The sequence below is a fragment of the Podarcis gaigeae genome, assembly GCF_964106915.1.
Source record: "Podarcis gaigeae genome assembly, chromosome: 16".
Lineage (NCBI taxonomy): Eukaryota > Metazoa > Chordata > Lepidosauria > Squamata > Lacertidae > Podarcis > Podarcis gaigeae.
The window spans coordinates 2,176,899-2,190,973 of NC_139693.1; the positions used below are offsets into that span (position 1 = coordinate 2,176,899).

At 47.3% G+C, this 14,075-nt stretch overlaps 1 protein-coding gene and 1 long non-coding RNA gene across 2 annotated transcripts in view; one reads left to right on the forward strand and one right to left on the reverse strand.

Moving 5' to 3' along the window:
- LOC310833419 (T-lymphocyte surface antigen Ly-9-like) overlaps nt 1-14,075 on the forward strand; it is a 497,325-nt gene that overhangs the window by 414,358 nt on the left and 68,892 nt on the right. The window lies entirely within an intron of this gene.
- Nucleotides 1,855-4,283, reverse strand: LOC310833600. The gene is made up of 2 exons (XR_014558834.1): nt 4,250-4,283; nt 1,855-2,452 (listed from the first exon to the last, which is right to left on the reverse strand). It is a non-coding gene; the product is annotated as an uncharacterized lncRNA (long non-coding RNA).

Here is a 14,075-nt window from a genome sequence, read left to right on the forward strand (position 1 = left end):
AAGTATCAGCCACAGTAACAAATGTACTGTGTAAACAATACGTGGGAAATGGTGTGTGTCCACCCAAACTGTGCCCCAATAACAACAACAACAATTTTAATATTTATATCCTGCCCATCTGACTGGGTTTCCCCAGCCACCCTGGGCTGCTTCCAACAGAAATAAAAACATCAAACATGGAAAAACTTCCCTTTACAGGGCTTCATTCAGACGTCTTCTGAAGGTTGTATAACTCCTTATTTCCTTGGCATCTGATGGAAGGGCGTTCCACAGGGTGGATGCCACCACCGAGAAGGCCCTGTAACCTCACATCTCGCAGGGAGGGAACCACCAGAAGGCCCTTGGAGCTGGACCTCAGTGTCTGGGCTGGACGATGGGGGTGGAGACGCTCCTTCAGGTCTACTGGGCCGAGGCTGTTTAGGGCTTTAAAAGTCAGCACCAACACTTTGAATTGTGCTCGGAAACATACTGGGAGCCAATGTAGATCCTTTAGGACTGGTGTTATATGGTCCCGTCAGCTGCTCTCAGTCACCTTTGCACCCACATTTTTCCAGGTTAACGAGGCAACAAATGGATCTTTTCCAGAAATCAAATAGCACAGGAATGAGTGTTAAATTTGTGCTATCTCCAGAAGTGGGTTTAATATCAGTGCTCAGATACCAATAGTCCTGAGCAGGGGTCAGCAAGGTTTACCTTGCCTGGGCTGGTCCACTCCAGCAGAGATCCCTCAGTGGGCTGAATTGCGCATGTGCATGAGCTCACTCCCACCCCGCCGCAATTTCCGGTGACTGTGTCGATGTGATTTTCGGTGTCTGCGCAGATGCAATTTTCAGCGCCGCGGAAGCAAGTCCCCTTGCCGCACTGCACCAATTTAGCGCAGCGTGTGGGGACTCAACGAGTGGGCTGCTCGGTTCGGGGCGGCTCGGGGGCTGGTTAAATGACCCCATGGGCCGCTTGTGGCCCTTGGGCCTTAGGTTGCCGATGCCTGGTCCTGTGCATAGTTGTAACTACCAGAAAAGGGGTGGGGAGTGAAAAGCAGGTGAAAATGTATTACCGTATTTTTCGCTCCATAAGACGCACATAGTTTTTAGAGGAGGAAAACAAGAAAGAAAATATTCTGAACGCAACAGCGGCTGTATGGTTTTTGTGGTTCATGCTGTGGCCACAGACATGTGATCTGATGGTGAATTTGGGGCGACCCCATGCAAAAATCCTGAGGATCCATGTGGATCCGTGCTTTGTAACCACATTTTTGCGCCATTGCAGCCCCAGGAAACAGTGGTTGCTTGATTTTTTTGGTGCAGGCTGTAGCCATGGACATACTATGTGATCTTATGGTGAATTTGAGGTGACCCAATGCAAAAATCCTGAGGATCCATGGGCTTTTACCTTCCCCCTCCTAGGCAGCCTCCGCTAGCCTCTCTCTCGATCCCACCAATCAGCTGTTTCCTTTCAATACTCCCTTCCCTCTTGTTTGCCTTAGTGTCTGGAGCAGTTTTTTTGCTCCTCCTTTTCTTCTAATTTCTCTCCTCATTGCTTTTGTCTTCCTGTTTCCCCCCTTTGCAAGTCTGCTGTCTTTACCTCCCCCCTCCCAGGCAGCCTCCTTTATCCCTAGCGTCCCTTATCTCTCTCCCCGATCAGAAAACTATCAGCTGCTTCCTTTCAACACCCCCTTCCCTCTTTCAAAAAAAAAAGCATAATCTGCTTTTTGCCCCTGGGAAATTCGGCTCCAGGGACCACGCATTCACTCCATAAGGCGCACAAACATTTCCCCTTACTTTTTAGGAAGAAAAAGGTGTCTTATGGAGTGAAAAATACGGTATATCTTGTGCAAGAAACACCACACAAATCAGCTTAATTTGACATGTTTTTATTCATGTTGCAGAACTCGGCTTTCACTAGCCGACGAAGTTGGGTTACATTGCTGACTAAATTTGATGAAGCTTAACAGTCCCCACGCCTGGCCTGCCAGCCGTTCGCCCTTTTCACAAAAGCCTTTTGTGCTTTTTAGGCGATGCCAACGTCTCGTTGGTTATTTATACTTCGGGGTGCAGGGCTCCACGCATTTGGTGGCACACTTCTTCACACATTGGGGAGCGCAGGGGGGTGCACAAGCCGGAGCACAGGTTGGGGCACATTTGGGGCCACAGCCTGACCCACAGGCTGGAGCACATTTGGGGCCACAGCCTGACCCACAGGCCGGAGCACATTTGGGGCCACAGCCTGACCCACAGGCCGGAGCACATTTGGGGCCACAGCCTGACCCACAGGCTGGAGCACATTTGGGGCCACAGGCTGGGCCAAATTTAGGGCCACATGGCGGGCAGCAAGTCTTCACACACTGTTGAGGTGCACATGGTTGACACGACTTCACACATGGAGGTGGCAGGCAAGCCTGCTTGCACTGATGTTGATGGCAAGACATCTTTTTGCTGTGCCTGGAAGCCGAACCCTAGAAGACAACAGAAATACGTGCATATCTGGTTGGAATGTAGAAAAACCAGGGAGTTTTGGGATGAAATATATAAAAGAGATGCTAAAAATCCCATTCGCAAAACGACCAGAAGCCTTCTTATTAGGGATATTGTCAACTGAAATTAAAAAAAGAAGTAAGATCTCTCTTTATGTATGCAACATCTGCAGCTAGAATTCTAATTGCAACGAGTTGGAAGAATGAAACTATACCTACAAAATCAGAATGGCAAGTTCAATTGTTAGAATATCTGCAAATGGCAAAAATGACAGGGGGGGTAAGAGGATATTCAATGCAAAAAGTAAACCAAGAATGGATTATATTTAAGGAATATCTGAAGAGCTACTGTGATAGCAAAAACCTCCTAGTAGATCTTGAATGAGCTTCCTGCAGCCAATCGGAAGTCGCAGAAGCCATGTAAGACATTTGGCTTTCAAAAAACATTCGCAAACCGGAAAACTCACTTCCGGGTCTGCAATGTTCGGGAGCCAATTTGCTCTATAACTAAGGTGTTCGACTACCAAAGTATCACTGGGCAGAATTGCCTTGAGATATCTTGGGGTCGGATAACTCCATACCCTCCAACATTTCTCTAATGAAAAAAGGGACGTTCTAAGGAAAAGTGGAACATTCTGGGATCAAATCAAAAACCGGGATGGCTTCTCTAAATCAAGGATGTCCCTGAAAATAGGGACATTTTGAGGGTCTACCATAACAGCTTCTCACTTTTTTTTTACAGAGTCCCAAATTCCCAAGGGGCCTTCCCTTCTGTACAGCGTTTCAACCTGTTACTGAAAATTCACATCCATGCATCTAACACGTTTCTTAGAACAATGCCTCCCTCTTTCTTCCCTCCCACCACTCAATATGGCGCCACTTCCTGCTTTCATGAAGATCCCGGTCACTTGAATGCCCCTCAGAGAATGTTTCACTGTTTCTCCACTCCTCAGTTGATGGGTCTCCCATGAAGAAGGAAAGTTGGGTGGGGGAGCTAAGGGAACGGGGCCTGTCTATATAATATAATAATATAATAATTTATTATTTATACCCCGCCCATCTGGGTGGGTTTCCCCAGCCACTCTGGGCGGCTTCCAACAAAACACTAAAATACAATAACCTATTAAACATTAAAAGCTTCCCTAAAAAGGGCTGCCTTCAGATGTCTTCTAAAAGTTTGGTAGTTATTTTTCTCTTTGACATCTGATGGGAGGGCTTTCCACAGGGCGGGCGCCACCACCGAGAAGGCCCTCTGCCTAGTTCCCTGTAACCTCACTTCTCGCAATGAGGGAACCGCCAGAAGGCCCTCAGAGCTGGACTTCAGCGTCTGGGCAGAACGATGGAGGTGGAGGTCTATGAGACCGCCACCACGACTGTGATGAGTGCTGAGGGGCCATGGGTGCTGAAGAGCATCTATTATGGTCTCTTGGCTCTGCTTGCTTTGTTCAGCCACTGGTCTGCATCCTTGAAAAGGAGGCATGTGGGGTCGGGCACTGATGTAGAAGATGTCCCAGTTTTCATCTGAGTAGTGCTGAACTATGGCCCTTCTTCCAGAAGAAGACAAGATCCTAGTCCTCATGGTTCCCATCCCTATCTGGAGATGCTGAAGACTGGTCCCAGCACCCTCAGCATGAAGGCAGGTGCTCTACAGGTGAGCTACGGTCCTACCCTGTCAGACGCAGGACATCTTCAGACACAGATAGCTTCGTAGCATCTTCAGACACGGGCAGCAGCCCTAAAAAGGAAGGAAGCAGCAAGCCCAGGATGAAAATTACTTACCCAATTCACCCACCAGGACCGAAGGAGGAATACAGTGAAGTGCAGTCTGGAGCCAAGGGAAGCGAGAACTTTTATATGCTTCCCAAGGCTCCTAAAAAAAGAAATGATCCATTGGTTGTGCAAGAAAACCAAGCCAGTGACTACACTGCCAACAAGATCACAAATGATTCCTAGGAATTATTGAGTGGAAAATATTAACCTATATGTTTGGGCACATGCCTTTGGAAGTACCTCAGAGACCTGCTCCGCTGTGCCATGGAGATATTGTAATGCAACCCAACACCTGCAGGGATGGCGATGGTCACAAAAAGTCGTTTCCCTCTTGACCTAGTTTTGAAAACACACAGCGCCCATGAGGTTGGGGTGCTACAAGTAAACTATGCCATGCAAAATGGAAATTTGAACATAACTATCAGTGCCTTGGGATGTGGGTGGCACTGTGGGTTAAACCATAAAGCCTAGGACTTGCCAATCAGAAGGTCGGTGGTTCAAATCCCCGCGACGGGCTGAGCTCACATTGCTCAGTCCCTGCTCCTGCCAATCTAGCAGTTTGAAAGCACGTCAAAGTGCAAGTAGATAAATATGTACCATTCCGGCGGGAAGGTAAACAGTGTTTCCGTGCGCTGCTCTGGTTCGCCAGAAGCGGCTTAGTCCTGCGGGCCACATGACCCGGAAGCTGTACGCCGGCTCCCTCGCCCAATAAAGTGAGAAGAGCGCCGCAACCCCAGAGTCGTCCGTGACTAGACCTAATGGTCAGGGGTCCCTTTACCTTTATCAGTGCCTTCTTCGCATGAAATCATGTAATGAACCATGCTTGGGAATTATTTCTGCAGCATACAAGAAGCATTATATTGAGGAAATCTGATTGCAAAAAAGTCTGTGTGTTACTTTTGAGTTTGACGATTGAAAGAATACTGGTTTATACAAGATAGAATGGTTGTGTCTTAAGGAATGAATATTATATGTAGCTGCAGGACAGAGAGCCAAAAGTCCTTTTACTCTTTTCTGTGGTTTTTCTTTTCTCTCCCTTTCTCTTTTTTTTAAGTGTCTCCTTTCCTCCTTTCTAAGTAGCTGTTTTAGTATATTATCAAAAGATACTTTGTAATGTGTGTATATTTGTGTATATCTATGAATAGGTATCAATAAACAAGTTAATAAAACTTATTAATTATTATAAATACACACACACACACAAAAAGTGGTACCTTGGCTTTTGAGCTTATCGAAAGCTGAATGTTTCAGTTTTCGAACGCCGAAAACCTGGAAGTAATTGCTTCCATTTTTGAGCGTGCCTCGGAAGTCGAACGGCTTCCACTGTTTGTTTTTCTTTCTTCTTTTTTTCCAATTGAACTTGCAGCCAGCCCTTTACGCCTCAGTTTTTGAACGTTTCAGAAGTCGAACAGAACAGATTACATTCGAGAACCAAGGTACCATTGTATATAGAATTAACTTATGAATGAATTAATAAAACCTAGGCCCCTCCCCCCCCGCCGCCCCCCCCCCCGTGCATCGAAAGCACTACAACACCACTTAGAACAGTCATGGCTTCCCCCAGAGAAGTCTAGCAGGTGTAATTCATTAAATTCATTAATTGTTAGGAGACCCCTATTTTCATCCCAGAGCTACAAACACAGAGTGGTTCAACAGTCATTCTGTCTTCCCAGGGAACTCTGGAAACCGCAGCTCTGTGAGGTAGCACAATGGGTCAGTGTTTCTCGCTGTTAACCAGAAGGTTGGTGGTTCAAGGCCACCCAGGAAAAGCTGTGGGCAGGACTCCTCCATTGCAGAGGGTTGGACCAGATGATGATAATAATAATAATAATAATAATAATAATAATAATAATAATAATAATAATTTATTTATACCCTGCCCTCCCCAGCCAAGACATCTGAATCAAAACAAATGGCAATCATGTTTTCTGCAGGTGGATCCTGGCTCTCATTCAGCAGTAAACAGCAGATTTTCCCAGGGGGAATGGTGGGACAAAATTAAATCACTCCAGGCTCATGTCTGGAAAGCACACATCTGTGCTTACAGATCACAGCATTAATTGAAATCTAGATGAGCCCTTAAACAAAAACACACCTTCAAACATGCAACATTCAGTTTTGGCGAAATCTTGCCTCCTAAGTACGTCAAGTCAAACCCCCTGCATAGCTGTCAATGTTTCCCTTTTTTAAAGGGAAATTCCCTTATTCCAAATAGGATTCCTCGCAAGAAAAGGGAAAAGTTGACAGCTATGCCCCCCTGGGTGGCTTGGAACTGAATCTAGAGTTTGCTTATGATTTCTTCTCTGGAATCCACAATGTCCAGGTGTCGTTTCACAATCCACAGGCAGTAATGCCGATTCCCCTCTGATGATGAAGCCCTTTTGGGTTTTCTATTCTGGGCCTCTGGCTTTTAAGCAGAACAGATGATTAAGCTCCATGCATTGTGATGGTCCAGAGGCGTCCTGTATTTAAAGGGCAGCAGGGGAACCAGAGAGAGAGAGAGAGAGAGAGAGAGAGAGAGAGAGAGAGAGAGAGAGAGAGAGAAGACGCAGAAGAGCGAGTGAGGAATGTAGCTTTAACACTCAGCCAGGAAAACTAAAATTGAGCCGCATGGAAAAATAACACAGAATTATATGTTCCTTCTCCGTCCGCCTCATGCGAAGGTGTTATTAAGCTGGAGAAGAGCCCTTAAGGACTCTACAGTGGGGCAAGTGTGACAGCAGAGTGGCTATTAGGATGGTGTCCTCATTTTCCGTCCATAAAAAGTTGGAGGAACTATAATTATTTGGCCTAAGATGAGCTGGAGAAGGGTGTGTCCTCATTCAAATGATCAGGTTGTGAATCCACGCCTGGGAAGGTCTGGAGCTCAGAGGTAGAGCACCTGCTTTGAATGCAGAAGGCCCCAGGTTGAATCCCTGGCATCTTCAGGTAGGGCTGGGAACATCCCTCATCTGAAACCCTGGAGAGGTTCTGCTGGTCAGCTTTGACAATACAGAACTGGACAGACCAGAGTTCTGTCTCGATACTGACAGTGGTGAGCTACGTGGACCCATCGCCTGACTCTGAATGAGGAAGCTTCCTCAGCCCTCATTTAAATAAGCCTTTGGTTGAGAACGATGAGGACTGGAATCTTATTTCATTTTTAGGAAGGACCATACCTCAGTAGGTCAACACCTGCTTTGCCTGAGAAAGAAAATACTGAGCCATGGGGACCCATGATCTGACTCCATATAAGATATCTTCCTATGTTCTTTTGGGAAAGGGCCATAACACTGATTTGTGGGCCATCCCTAGTTAGGGCTAGAAGAGACATGTGCCTGAAAGTCTGGAGAGCCACGGCTGGTCAGTGTAGAAAATATAGAAATTGATGGACCAATGGTCTGACTTGGTATAATGTAGCTTCCTATGTACCCATTAAATCACCCCTTCATTTAGAACCTTGAGGGCTAGAAACTTAGTTTATTTTTTTGCTGGACCAATGGACCTCTGGCTTGATCCAGCAGACTCTACATATGTTCTTCTCAACATAAAAGACTGACTGTGTCATAAATTCTGTTGGAAGGCAGATGAGCAAAAGGATATGGTATTGGTCCTAGCATTCAACTTCCAGAAACACCTCAGCTTTCAAGTTCCTAGTCCTCATGGGTGCATATCTCTGCTTGAACGTATTTGGGCAAAGCAGTCCTGCATAGAGGACACCTGGCCAGTAGATGGCACCTGTGGCAAGAATATGACAAACAGAGGAAGCTTGTCATCAGTTGTGAAATTTGTGGGAAGCTATGCTGGGGCAGAAGAAGCTGGTTAATGTGAGGGTGTGCAAGGTTTTTATACAGTATTCTGATCAGTGCAATCCATCGGTGGTGTAGGACTACAGTATTGGGCAAGGACTAAGGAGATTCAAGTTCAAATCCCTTCACTTCCATGAGGCGGCCAGGTGACCTTCAAATGGTCGTAATCTGAGCCTAGCCTACCTTCCAAGACTTGTTGAGGATTAATTGGGGGAGGTGGAGGGAGAGAGAACAATGAACATCATGAGCACATTAGAGGAAGGATGGGTGAAATGTGCCACACCCTTAAACAATGGTTAGGACCATATCTCATATTTACCTGGAGTCCTCTGCCCAGTTCTGGTCACCACAGTTCAAGAAGGATAATGACAACCTTAAAATGTGTGCAGAGGAAGGTGACTGAGATGATAAAGGGCCTGGGAACCAAGCCTTATGAGGAACAGTTGAGGGACATGGGGATGAGAAAAGAAGACTGAGAAGGGATATGAGAGCCATCTTCAATTATCTGAAGGTCTGTCACATGGAAGATGGAACAAGCTTGTTTTCTGCTGCTCCAGAGATGGTGTCACAGTCTGGTCTGCGGGCGATCGGGGTCCCGGCTGAGGACATCAGGACCGGGGGCAAGATGGCGGGGTGGGAGTCCAGAAGCTAGGGGTCCAAGGGTCGGGGAGTCACGAGGTCAAGGGTCCAAGGGTTGAGAAGCAAGGAGTCAAGGAGCCAAGATCTGAGGCTCAGGAAGCAAGGAGCCAAATGCAGCAAGGCAGGAAACATGTTGCTGTGGCAAAGAGCTGAAGGGAAATGCTGACCTTATATCCCTTCCCGGCTCTTGCCACCAGGTGCAGTAAGTTACCAATCGGCCTCACCTGTACGGCCGTGCCTTGCCTCTCCAGAACAAACTTAGGAAGGCCCCTGTCCTGTGAAGCCCTACTGGTCCCAGGGCTTGGCTCCTGCACACACTCCTGACAGAGGGGGTCCCAAACCAATGGATCCAAATTCCAAGAAAGGAAGTTCTGACTAAACGTTTGGAAGAACTTTCTGGTGGTAAGAGCTGTGGAATGGACTCCCTTGGAAGATGGTGGACCATCCTCCTTTGGAAGTTTTTAACAGAGGTTGGATGGTCATCTGTCAGGGATTCTTCAGCTGTGATTCCTGCACTGCCGGGATCTGGACTAAATGACTCCTGAGCAGTCCCTTCCAATCCTATATGATTCCATGTGTAACCTTTCAGGTGTGAGGAATCCATTCCCACCAGAGAAAGCCAGCTATGTTTATTGAAATCACTCTCATCTTTCCTACAGATCCTTTACATCATGGATGAGTGGGGAGCTCAGGCTTGGGGTTCCTCTAACACAGGCATCCCCAAACTCAGTCCTCCAGATGCTTTGGGACTACAACTCCCATCATCCCTAGCTAACAGGACCAGTGGTCAGGGATAATGAGAATTGTAGTCCCAAAACATCTGGAGGGCTGGGTTTGGGGATGCCTGCTCTAACAGGCCCTCTCTCCTAGACAACATCCCTCTGCAAACCCAGCTTTGCACCCTCCCACTTGAATGTTTTTGGCTTGTTCAAAGGCAGCCTTCAACTCCGATAGTGCTTCTTGCCTTGTCCGGGGAGAACAATAGAGTCTCAGAATTGTAGAGTTGGAAGAATAATATTGAAATAAAAAAAATAAGGTCTTATATGTATAATAAATGTTCATAAATGTACCAATCTAGCTCGTACTTAGATATGGGGACCACATGTCTGGAACAGCACAGGAAGACCGCCCTGAAACCATTTTGACTCCCAAACTGACCAAATGTTTTCTCTGCAAGGAGGGAGGGGGTGAGGGAACCTTCCCATTGTCTCAGGAATTGGGTAATCACCTTTTCAAAGGAACGGGCAGACTACCAGGAAAGGCAATCAGATAAGGCATTATCAGATAACCTGGAAGACAGGAAAAACAACAGCATTCAAATTTCTGTTGTAGACCACCTTTTCTGTGATGTAGGTATGATGTATCTGGGGGGTGGTCTTGAGCTACACCCCTTCTGTGATGTATGTATGATGTAAGGAGAGGTGGTCTGGAGTTCCAGGGTGGGCAATTTAAAATGTCTATATAAGGGTGGACACACCTTTGTTCTGGGTCCTCCTCCTTTCCTGCGTGTGGGGGGAGCACCCTGTTGCAACAGCTCAATAAAGATCAGGCTTACTAGCTGCTTTGCTTCTCAATATTCTCTGCTTGTCCTCTGTTCTTTTCTCCTACCGATGGAGAACCTATGAAAGACTCTATAAGGGCTCTTGTGTCCCGCAGAGGGGAATAAGGGCAGATTTTTTTATTACAATAGAATAGTAGAGTTGCAAAAGACCCCAAGAGTCATCTAGTCAATGCCGGAAGAACATAGAGAGGGGTGCTTTAGTGTGTGTGTGTGTGTGTGTGTGTGTGTGTGTGTGTGTGTAGGAAGTAGCCTGCTATACAAAAGGTAATAATATCCTTTTGTTGCTCCACCCCCTTTAATCCACTGGCCTTGCCCACCCAAGATGTGGCCCCTGGAAGGTTTCACAGAAGAGAGTGTGGCCCCTGAGCCACAAAGTCCCCCCTGTTCTGCTTTCGAAGCCGAACCTTCATCCCTGCTTCAGATTTCGCCAAGGGCGACTTTTGACGAGACTTACCGGGGCATCTCTCTGCTAAAGCGGACGGAGGAAGACCAGAGAGTCATGCAGTGCCACAGAGAATATATTTTTTTATTTGATACATCTTTACATACATGGGGTGGGGGGAGCTGCTTTGCAAAGGGGAAGACTCCAAGCAGAGTGAAACTGACTTTCCAAGCACAGCAAGATCAACTTTCCTCCCAGAAATTCTCATCTTGACATTGCTTTTTCCGAATGCTGATGACCGACAGTCAACATATATCATGTTTCATATTCGTGTCCGCACATCTGCCATTCCATGATATTTCATCCCAGATTATTTTTTCCTGTTTAATTCGACAGCTGATCATTAACCGTATCTGATATTTGACGTGTAATGGCATTTGGCAGGAGAGGTGCAAATTCTTTGCATGCAAGATAAATAAATACCGTATTTTTCGCTCTCTAGGATGCACTTTTTCCCCTCCAAAAATGAAGGGGAAATGTGTGTGCATTCTATGGTGTGCACCGACCCCTCACACTCTTCAGGCAGCTATCCGCAAGCCTTCGGAGCGTGGTGGAAGTTCCTGCCGGGCTCAGAAGGCTTACGGATAGCAGCAAGCTCCGGGAGCAACCTCGTCTCCGCTCCCGGGCCCATTCTGGGGGCTGGGGTCAGGGGAAGCTCGGTCTTCCCCTGCCCCAGCCCCACGGCTAAAAACAAAGCCAAGACAATGAGCGGGATCCATCCTGCTCGCTGTCTTGGCTTCTGCCAAAGCTGCACGAAGCCTCTCCCGGCTGGAGAGGTTGTGCACGGCTAAAGAGGAAGCCAAGACAGCCAGCGGGATTCCCCCCCCCCTAAAAACTAGGTGTGCCCTATGGAGCGAACAATATGGTAAATATCAGGTTCGGTCCCCAGCATCTGTGGGTAAGGCTGAGAATCTCCTTTGCCTGAATCCCTGGAGAGCTGTTGCCAGTCAGTGTTGACAAGCTAGATGGAGTCCAACAATCTGACTTGGTGTAAGGCAGCTTGCAATTAAATCAGCGCTTTAGTCAGAGCCCTGTGGGCTAGAATCCTACTTCATTTTTTAGGAGAAAGAACATAGCTCAGTAATAGAGTATCTGCTTTGCATACAGAAGGACTGGGGAAAACTCCATGCCTGGAACCTGGACAACACTGGTCTGACAGAGTCTAAGACAGCTTTCTTATGTTCCCATGCATCTAGCAATTAAGAAAGATGGCTCAAAAAGCGTAAATGCCGTTGTGTGTAAGGTTTCCCAGATGGCCTCTGCAATTGCATTCATTCCATGTGATGTTGAAGTAATGGCTGGTTGGTAGATGCTCATGTACGCTTTTTGAGCAGGTTCCAGGCATGGAGTTTTCCCCAGTCCTTCTGCATGCAAAGCAGATACTCTATTACTCTGACACGCAATTGTGTTTAGCATTTTATGACCAACATGCAACAGCAAATAGGATTTAATTATATTCGGAAAACTGATATGCAGGGGCATGTAAAATCGGATGGCACCTGCACAGGAGATTTCATACCTGCTTGTTGTCCAGGAGCCATTGAGATCAAAAGATGCCAGCAAGCCTAAAGCGCTTAAGATTTCAAGAACTGGAGTTAAAATGTCAGAATCTGGATTTCGCATGCCGAGTCATCGACAATTCCTTTCTTATCTTTCAGCTCTCAGTCCCAGGTCCACCACCGATAGGCCATTCACGCAGTCGATCTCTCCAAGGTCATTGATACTACCTTTTCCAAGAGATGGCGCAGAATTCTGTGTGTTGTCATAAGCAGGAAGGCATAAAGCGAAAGGTTGAAGCTGAGAGAAGGGACACACCATCTGGTATATGCGACACGGTGTGGGTCATGTATGGATCGATCGCTCCCTCGTTCCAAACACCGATGGTCATGCGCAGCACGTCGGCTTGCAGCAGGTCGAAGAGCAGCAGGGTTGGACCTGGACTGGCACCGCACAGACCGTGCTGCAGGGACTCGCGCAACAGGTCTGGGGCACCAAAATGAGCTTGCCACATCCGCAGGGGCAGCGCTGAATGCAGACCGGGATGCAGGTCTGAGCCTGGCACGGTGATGCGCAGACAGGGACGCAAGTCTGAGCCTGGCAAGGGGTGGCACAGACAGAGACACAGGTCTGACCTTGGCAAGGGGTGGCACAGACGGTGCCCTGGCAGGGTGCCACAGCTTTGACGCCACTGCAGACGCTTTGGCAGGGCGAGGCGCACTTGGTGCATGGGTCTGCACACTTGGTGCATGGGTCCGTGCACTTGGTGCATGAGTCCACACACTTGGTGGCAGGCGCCTTGACAGCCTCGCCGCAGGAGGTTTGGCAAGGCGCCGAGCACACGTCGGTGGCGCACTTGGTTGTGCCACATGAGGCGGTTCCGCACTTGACAGTGGTCCCTTTCACGCAACATGGAGGCAGTGTGCATGGCTGCTTGCACTGATGAGACATCTTGTCCGAAAAGGAAATTGGCTTTGCCTGCAGGACAGGGAAGGGGGGAAAGACACATTGTAGGAATATGCTGCAATAATGAGAAGGAGAAGGAGAAGGAGAAGGAGAAGGAGAAGGAGAAGGAGAAGGAGGAGAAGGAGGAGAAGAAGAAGAAGAAGAAGAAGAAGAAGAAGAAGAAGAAGAAGAAGAAGAAGAAGAAGAAGAAAGTTTGTGTCACATCCACACAAGCATGGTTAAACTGTGGAACTCACTGCCACAGCAGGCAGTGAGGGGCCACCACCTGCATTGCTTTAGGAGAAGATTAGATAAATTCATGGAGGAGAATATAAATGCATAGATAGGTTAAATGCTTACCCCCAAATCTCAAAGGACCAAATGGACAGAGAGGCCAGGAGGAAATGAGGGAACAAAGAAGCACAGACTCTTTTATACAATACCGACCAAGCCGGGATCCGGAAACAATGAGCCCCAGGGAAGCCAAAACCTGACATTAAGAACTCAGCCTTGCTCTAGCCATTAATCCTCAAAATTGTTCCCTTGCATCACGATATTTAATGGAAAATCTTAATTTGATGGGAACTACCCACCGGCTCCCAGAAAGGTAAGTATTTGCTGGTTTTGGTTTCTGCATCGTTCTTCCTTTCTGGTGTCAAAACAACCTGGAGTTAAAACAACTGAGGGATATAAGCGACCCTTCAGATGCTGCTAGACTCCAACTTCCAGCAGCCCCAGAAGCCAGTGTTAGAAATTAGCAGGCGCCAAGCGCATTTTGCAACAAGCATGGAGATCCCTGGATACAAGGTTGGTGATGGGGAAAAGCAAAAGATCCCTTGGAACAGGATCTGAAATATTTCTTGAAGCTTGAATTTGTTTCATTCTGGATTGCTTGACGTTTTAATGTGCTGCAACCGGCTTTGAGATTTGTTCTTTAAAATATAAACAGTATAGCAATAAAAT